Source organism: Echeneis naucrates, chromosome 14 (genome assembly GCF_900963305.1).
Source record: "Echeneis naucrates chromosome 14, fEcheNa1.1, whole genome shotgun sequence".
NCBI lineage: Eukaryota > Metazoa > Chordata > Actinopteri > Carangiformes > Echeneidae > Echeneis > Echeneis naucrates.
The window spans coordinates 12839314-12848649 of record NC_042524.1 but is presented as its reverse complement, the minus strand read 5'-3'; the positions used below and the strand labels follow the sequence as shown (position 1 = coordinate 12848649).

General features: G+C 37.9%; 1 protein-coding gene across 1 annotated transcript in view; it reads left to right on the top strand.

Moving 5' to 3' along the window:
* Positions 1-251: 251 nt before the first annotated feature.
* Positions 252-9336, top strand: part of stk36 (serine/threonine kinase 36 (fused homolog, Drosophila)) — a 35457-nt gene continuing 26372 nt past the window's right edge. The window contains exon 1 of the mRNA XM_029519644.1: positions 252-363. The gene's annotated coding sequence lies outside the window, so the exon portion shown is untranslated. The remainder of the gene's footprint in view (positions 364-9336) is intronic.

The following is a 9336-nucleotide window of genomic DNA, read 5'->3' as shown; positions in this document are numbered from 1 at the left end:
AAAGTATGATAACAATAAAAAAATTCTATTCTATTCTAGTTTCACTTTTGATATCTGTCTTATTTAACTTGATATGCCGTGATGTAAAGCTATCAACTCAGTACTGAGGTACTGCAGCACTCAGTTAAGTTGCGGCTTTGGTGCTGGTTGGCCACATACTCTGGGTATTTTCATTGTTCGTTTCAATAATACATTACAGCTCTAGGCAACGTACCCGTGTGTGCAGTGTGCTGCGTTACTGCGTATGATGATGCTCCAACAGGAAGGCAAACTTAGCCGGCAGTGTAAAAGCTGTTAATCACTGGTTAACCCAACTTTTAAAAAACATCTGCTCTCACCTAAAAAAAGTCGTCAATTGTTACGGTAAGTTTCTCCCTCCTCGCTCTCTCTGATTGCCAGTATGATCATTCATAAAAAATAAAGAAATGTAGAATTATGTGGCTGCAATAGCTTTGTAAGAAAAGATCATGCTCTGTCTTTACTGAAGTATAGATGGTTGAAGTAGTTCAATATACCAGTTTTAGCAGTTTTTATGAAGGAGGAACTCCAAACAACCTTACACAGAAACTCCACCAAAATACTTTTTTTTTTATCTGTTCTGTGGAAACAGCTGCATTTCATGACCTTTCTGCAAGGTACTGTGGTAACTTATGACAGTTGATAATAATCATCATAAATGACTGATAGTAAAGCAACAAAACACTGAACAAACGCATTTATCAGTGCCACTGTTTAATCGATCAACAACTAAGAGGAAGACAGTAAGAACAGGATATCCTCCAGGATGATAATTATGTGCTGTAGGCATAGAGACAACGGCCAAAACAAAATAGTTTGAACAATAACCAGTTGTTGTGCTACTATGGGTTTGAATGGACGATTCATTTTGAAGTCCCACTGAAACTGCAGTCAGTGAGTCATTTCTCAAGTGACCTAGTTTTTTTTTTTTTTTTGTGGTATGGAGCTCTGTAAAACAACCCCAAATAGTTTCCTTTTAACCACAACATATTACTTTTTTACCTTCTTGTTCTCCTCTGACCACTTTATACTCTCTTTCTGCCTAAATCCTCATGTCATCTTTGAGAAGAAAACGGATGACATCCTAATCTCTGTCCCGCCACTGCCTTGAAATTCCATCGCTTCCCTCCTGACAATTGTTGTAGTTTTGTCATCCCGATTGACCTCTCCGTTCTTTAAGTGGGTGTTTCTGCTGGCAGCTCTCTTGCTGCAGTAGAAAGTCAAGTCTCCCCTTCTTTGCTCGCTACATCTCCAATTTCAGTGTGTGTGTGTGTGTGTATATATTCATATATATGGACCGTAACCCCAGACAGGCTGGGGCTAGCTGTGTTAGCATGCTAACTTCAGTAAAACTTGCAAATAGAAATATATTAATGCACAGAAGTGGGATTGTGTGATTGAAGGTTTGTAATGCTCAGGCTTGACTCTTATCACAGAGTGATGTATGATTTAGGCAGCCATTTCTTACATCATTTTAAAATGTTATCACTGCGCAAGCTTCTCTACTGCCAAACCCTGAACCCTAAGTCAAGCAGCATTCACCCTGTCAACAGCATGAAAGTGCTACCCTGTTTAAAACCCAGTCCATGAAACTGTGCAGCTCGTGGACTTGGACATGACTGAGAAATGTGCTGGCTAAGCTGGCATCATTACGACAAAATATTTCTGCTACAAGGTTTTGCTGTTAAAGGTACAGTTGGGTTTTATTTTGTGAAATGTTATTCCAAATCCTTCCAGTATATATCATTATCAAAACATATTATTAAGTGTCAAGTGATCATATTCAGTATTAGCTACTGCTTTAACTCTTCCCTCTAAATGGGACCAGATGGTTCAGATATAAGCTGATCTTAGCGTTACCATATAATTTGATTAGCTACAGAGGCCAGTTCCTCCTGGCCTCTGGAACAAATAGACTTTAACTCAACAGTCATCCACTTCACAAAATGATTTTTCTTTTCTGTATAAGGCACATCTTTCATGTTAATAATTTTAAAGCCTTAGTTTGGCTGCGTCGTTTCTTGAGCTGCCAGGCAAAGCCCCACTGGCCCTACAACCTTGTTCACATGCATAATTTGGAAACTAGATATATTCCTAATGTATGAAAACAAAAGAAGAAGAAAAGGCTGAGACCAGCCAAAACATGCTCAGAGAAATCCCAGTCGATTGATTCCAGGATATCAGCTGCAGATCTGTTTGTAGGCCGATGCTAAAGATGCAGATTTATATGAACTCAAGCACCGAAGTCATCTTCTTATCATGAACCCTGGCCAAGACCCAAAACCCCACCTGCATTAAAGGAAGCCATGTCTATGAGCTGAAAGTGCCTGAGCTGCTGCCAAAAAGAAGATACCCACATTCGTTTTGGATGAACTTGAATCTGACTGGTGGTTCTAGCAGCCAGCCAGACAGAGGCTGTTCACGGCACTACAGGGGTGTCGAGTGAAGGACACAAAGGAGATGAATATCCTGCCAGACTTATGTACATTTGATTAGCTCTTTAAAGTGGCCTGCTCTTAGAATGCACCTCTGGAGAAACCAACATGCAGCTCTTCATCTGTATGGCTGAGAGGATTATTATGGTTTCATTATGAAATTTAGACGATCTAGTAAAAAGAAAAAAAGCAAACATAAACGGTTGTAAAGTTATGTTACAAACCAAATTTTCTTGGAGATGTTATAGAGTTTCTCATTAGTTAAAGCAGATGATCATTTCACCTTCAATGTCTCAGTCCTGCACAGTATCACTGATCCATTGATGTGCAATTTTTCTGGCTGCCAGCTGTCTTCCAGGCATATTCTGCATGTATAACATGTCATTTCTCAATATTACTGCTGATACTTCATTCCAAAGCTGCAGAGCCTCATGTCGCTGCAGGTTGCACATCTGGTTTCTAATCTTCTCTAAGTACTGTGCTTACCCTCACATCTTAAATTATCATTGACGGATGCATTTAGTTAGCCAGACCCAAAACAATAAAGCGGCCAACAGTAACTAAACAAAGAGTCTGAACGAAGGCATAAGTGTGCATGACAGTAGCACATGACAGGATAGCAGGTAAATCTGCAGTCAATATGGCATCTTTCTTTAATACCATCACATTAATGCAGTGAAATATATGCTGTACACTTAGATACTTAACTGGTTGGATTAACCAGTCATGTAGTCAGCAATGATTAGTATCTGATGGCAGGTCTGACTTTTTCTTGATGATCTTGAGGCTTAGTCCTCTGTCTTTTCCATTCCCCCTGTTGAGATAAAGCAGTGCTCAATAGATCAATTGTCAATGCCTCTGATGTCTACATTATAAAGGATGCCATAGCATACAGGATATGCTCCTATTTACGAAAACCCCATTTTCTTCTGTCATACAAACAGAACCCCGCTAGCACATGTGCTGAAAAACCAATTATTAACTTTTGACCTTGCCGCACCTTTGCAGCTCCCTATTTATAGATTGACAGATAGACATGGTAGGCATCAGATAGAAATCATGGCAGCTGGTGATTCAATATATTGATAAAATTAATGCAATACGTTTTTTTCCAGTCTCTTCCACCTCTCTTTATATGAAGCGGAATAAATTCAAAGTGTCATCCCGCCATTGTACTGTCTACTTTTTGAGGAAATAAAGATTTATTTTGTTTTTATTACTGACTTTTCCTTACGCTTCGACAAAAAAAAAAAAAAAAAAATGCAATCACACTTACATTCCTGCATTTTTCATGAGGAAGAGGAGGAGAGTGATCTCTGTGAGTCAGGTGTCCCAGAGCAATATTTCAACATTTCAACATTTCCGTCTAAGGCTTTGATGAAATCCAGAGCCATAACCCTGATTGATTCTTTTGTTTTTATTTGCGTGTGTGCAGTGCAGAAGTAGATTCTGCACATAGTTCAACTCCACATGGGACAAATTTTAACATGGGAGATCAGATAAGATTTGTTACTGACTAATATTTATTCACATGGGAATTATGTGTGAGAATCCAGGAGTACCGAGACACTTTAGACATAAGTAGGCATATGTTTACATAAGTAGTAAAAAGTTGGTCTAACTAACTAGCTATGTATTTCAATAAAATATTTCTTTTTAAATATAACCTTTAAACCTTTAAAGAAAATTGGTCAAGTCATGATATGAATGTTAGAATGGAGAAAGGAGAGTAACAAGCAGCAAGTTTGTAATTTAATTAAAAAAAAGAAAAACTAAAGAAAGACAAGTAATTTATCATGGTAGTCCTTGGTTTCTATATGAGGAACATGTTTATACATCCTTTCTCAAACAAACCTATCTGCTTTGCATCTTTCATTATAAACTAGTGTGAAGGAAAAAAAGCTGGTAATGGTTCCACATTTATTACACCACATGTGCTTTAAAACCAGCGTGAAGTAGGCTGCATGAAACAATTAAAGGAGAGCATGAACTGCCTTAACAAAATAAATAAAACAATAATATAGTTTCTGTGAAATGATACTTGCAAATTTCAGTGTTGTTGACGGTATCAGACTGGAATGTGAACTATTCACCCGTCACTATACATTTTAAGGACCTTTCAAAACAGATATATAGACCCCCATGTTGAGAAGGTTTACTTGTTTTCAGAGGAAACAACGCAGATTGTTATCATTGGAAATGAATGAATGCCCAAGATGAATAAATTGAAAACAGATATCACACAGACATTGGATGATTTCCTCTGACAGGCAACTGGCTATAAAATCTGTGAGACACCCAAATGTCAAAGAATAAATTGGTGAAACGTACGTCTTTTTCTCAAAAAAAAAAAAAAAAATGTGACTGAACAGACACTGCCAAGTCCACAGATAAAGGAATATGTTTTTTAATACAACCTGGGCCCACAAAGAGCTCACCGGTCTCTGTGACAAGCCAGACCACGTAGCTGGAATGCTGTTTGCTGGAATTTAAAGTCTTCAAATTCATTCCCCAATACTTTTTCCCAGCCCACTGTGTCAAGACCTTGACTCCAGGGACCACTCCCAGTTTCTCAGTTAAAACATGAACATCAATCTTAGTTATTTTTTGGAAGAAAGCATCATGGGTTGAAATAACTCTGCATAGGTTTTTGACCACTGGGCTTACTTCTTTTGCAACATTTGTTGACCAGAAATGCTGTAAAAGCACCCAGAGACACTTGCCAGCCGAGGCAAAGCTCCAAACCCTAGTGTGGCCAAAATAATTTTTAAATGTGGCTGGGAAGGTTCCATAGACACTCATACACAATATTACTTTAGTCATAAATATTGCCCAATTTCTCATATTTTACATTTGAAATCTGTATTTGGCTTCAAATCTGATTCCCTGTGAAGAAATGGATGTTTTACTGTGGCCAACTCAGATAAGGTGATATGAATGAGATAAGTTTTTCTGTAATCTTTTCATTATAAGCCACCCTGGAATCCACTAGAATAATAAACAGAAATCACCCTCTACTTTGAGGAGTGAAGCAGCCCATTTTGGACCATGTGCTTACTTCTTGCTGCAGAGAAAGACAAAGGTTCAGACTCCCCTGGGTCAGGAGATTTCTCAAAGTAAAACAGAACATGTGTCTGATACTTTGGTCCGATAGCGGTTCACATTAAAACTCTGTACAGACAGATTCAACCACATCAAATTTGATCTGGCTTTGGAATTGAGGGATGAAAGTCTGAAAGACAATGCAATCTCTTTTCACGTTCCCATGCAGCTTTATCTCCATATTATCCACCTAACCCAGAAAGGCACGCTACAGCTGAGCTCTGTTCTGCGTCAGTGATGTACGACGTGAGAAATGTTGCTTGGTCCTGCTGAATCTTAATGTTTTTCTGGGCTGCGTTGAAGGTGTTTCTGAAACACAGAAAAAGTGCTGCTGCATCCGTGTAGGTGTAGAATAAGTATTACATATTGTTAAAATATATATATATTTATATAAAAAAAAATATCTTAAGAAAACACTGACCAAGCATTTCAACATGTAATTTGAAAGTTGAGATAAATCATTGTAGATGTTAAGTAATAATAAAGATTGCTTAAATCAAGTACATGGTTGCTGATGAGGCTGAATACATACACATGTTAGCAATTGATCATTATTGTGCAAATATGAGTAACTGAATTAAAATGGGTCAAAATACACAGGCAGCATGTTGAATCAGATGTAGCTCTCCATCTGTTTTCATTGAACTGTTTTTACACAAAGCCATAATAGCAGTAATTTGGCTCTTTGTTGTGCAGATTTAAGATCCTGCATAGTATTCCACACAATTACATTGTAAACCAGGACCTTCAGTTGTCCTTCTACGAGAAATAGGACAGTTTTAGCAACTTTATCTGATACTATGTGTGTCTCACCCAATGTTATGAATTAAAAAGGCCTTGAAAGTTCAAAAACATTCTTATGAAAGAGCAGGCAAAGAAATGGCCCATATGTAGCACAGACTTTGTTTTCACTGCTGTCCTATGTATAGATGTGGACACTTTCACAAGTGAGTCACCAGAGATGATTTGTGGGAGCCAGGAACTTCTTTCAAGTATGTTCTCTGAGAACAAAATGAAGTGTTTTCAGCAGCAAAAGTAAGTATGTGACCCAAGGACAATAACAAATGCCAGACACAAAGCATTAAGTACTGAGGATAGAGAGAAGAAGAAGAAGAAGAACAGAAGTAGAAAGCTTGAATATTTGTCTTTCTCTAAATATTTTATTATTTTACTGCTATAAATTGAAACAAATGTTTCTGGTACTTCAAATGCATAATATTGGACTGTCCTATCAAATAGAATATGAAATGTGGTTTTTAAAATGTTTGAGGGCAGCACAGCGGCATAGTGGTTAGCACAGTCACTGCCACAAAAAGAAAGTTCGATTCCCGGCCTGGGTCCTTTCTGTGGGGGTTTCCTTCCACAGTCCAAAGACATCATGTTTGGGTTAACTGGTGATGTTAAGTTGTTTGTCTTTGTGTGTTGGCCCTGGGACAGACTGGTGACCTGTACAGGGTGTACCCCACCCCTCACCCAGAATGTTGGCTGGGATTGGCTCCAGCACGGCCTGGAAATGGAAAAGCGGTATAAAATGGATTGGCCAAAATAGCTCCGGCCAGGCTTTGTCTGCACTGATGGACTGCCATGACATTTTATACAGATTCATGTTCCCATAGAGGATGAATCCTAATGACTTTGGTTATCCCTCAATCTAGCACGTTACCACCATCTACTAAGGTGAACACAGCAAACTGCATTTCTGCTAAGCAATATTACTGCTGCGATAGCATGTTAGCATGTCAATGAAAGCATTTAGCATGAAGATCTGTGCTGCTGCTGTTGTCGTGTTTGCATGTTTCAACCTCCTACTTTTTAATAATTTACCATGTTATAAATGGCTGCCATGTGTTTTTAGGATTTCAATTTTATGACATAAAAACATGTGAATTGTAGAAAAGCTTTTACTCAAAATCTCATTATGTGGCACGTTCAACAACCAGTTCTTTTCATGTATCATACTGAGCAACATACTTTATGGCTCAATAAATCATTAATTTACTCTTATTTTATCGCTAAATGTGAAAAACCCCAAAAGCTCTTTATTTCTTTCAATTATAATTTTAAGTGTGCAACATCAATAAAACATGGGGGAAGATCACTTATGTGATCTGATTGTTTTGTGCTGCAGCTCAGACTCTATTCATCGCAGACCTTTGAACAATGCTCTCAGAATATTTAATGTTTGGACCTGTATTCAGTCGTGCATTTCTTTTTGACTTCTTGAAAACATTGCACAGCATAACCTCATCGTTAACGTGACTGTGACTCACCACTGTTGTTCTGACTGTGAAGTATTGGATTAATGGTATCCAGTTTAAATTTGGGGTTATTTTTCTGGCTAAGCCACCACTGTATTCCCTCTGAGTTTGTAATTCAACCCTGGCCGTTTATACCTAGCTCTTCCTCTGCAATATGCTTCCATTTAATTTGAATTTCTTTGACCTGACTAGTATATTTTACCCTTGCTTTTTTTATGTTTGATCTATTATTTTTGAGACAATAATTTGCCACATAACTACACTTCTTCATAATTATACCTGACCTGTAATTTGTTTCAGGCTCCTGCTTCTCTCAGCTTCCTGTAAATCAAAGGAAGTTTTACTGCACCAAAAAAAAAAAAAAAAAAAAAGCGACCAAACATCAGCACTCACACACAAAATTGGAATTTTTTCAATTCTTTTCTCGCCAATTATCTGCTTGATTATTTGGCACGGCACTGCAGTAAGACAGGAAATGTGACAGACCCAAGGCGAACAACAACAACTTGCACAAACATGGTATATGCACCATAAAGACTCAATTATTTGGTTTCACTTGGATGGCAACATTGGTTTGCTTTGCAAGCTTGTTAACCTTTTTACACACACAGCTCCACAGACAATATATTTTTATTGATTTAGTTTTATGGTGAGAGAATCCTGCAGGTTGAACACTGGGTTAGATAGGGTTAATATATCAATGCTTTATTTACTCACTCGCCACAAATGCACAAAACTAACAAGCACGAAGTTCCTGAGTCCCACGGTCTCTTTAAAAACTACAAATAAAATTATTTTTAAAAGCCACGATTGTTTTGAAAATCCAAAGGCTTTCTTTAAGGTGGCAGTAACTGTTCTTTGTACTTTTTCAAATGAATTGTGCAGGAAAGACAATAAAAGACAGGCTATCCTAGCCATTCTGTGCTTTATTCTGTTTTGTTTTTCTTTAACCGTAAGTATAAGTATGAGTAAATATAAGTATTGATGCCTCCAAGGAGTAAGTCAGTGTGATTTTAGTGTTTTGGTTTGAAAAACTCAATAATTACAGTGGAAACATTCACTTTATAGTGCATACTTTAAAACTGTAATGCCTGTGGGAATCCGACTTTATTACCAATGTGTTTCCCATCCTTGTATAAGTACAATAAGTTATTAGTCGCAGATGGGACTTTATTAACCTGTGTAAGATGCTGACTCTCTGTCCGTCCCCCATTTCAGTCCAGACTAACTTTTTGATGGTTTAAAATGTCACCCATTTGCCTCAGATGATGGATCCCAATGACATCAATGGCTCGTCGACTTTCTGTGTGACTATGGATTGGGATGAAATTAGGTTGAGACATTCATGTTCCCATTAACTGTAATCAGTTTGCAATCACCTGACAATTCATCCAATGTCATCATCATGTCATGGTCTTCAGTATAAGGGCTCTCTTCAGTCTCTTCTGTCTCAGGTCCAAAACTGAGAGCCACCTCTTATTTTATCACTTGACTTCAGGTTCTCCCTGGATTTCAAAGAGTAT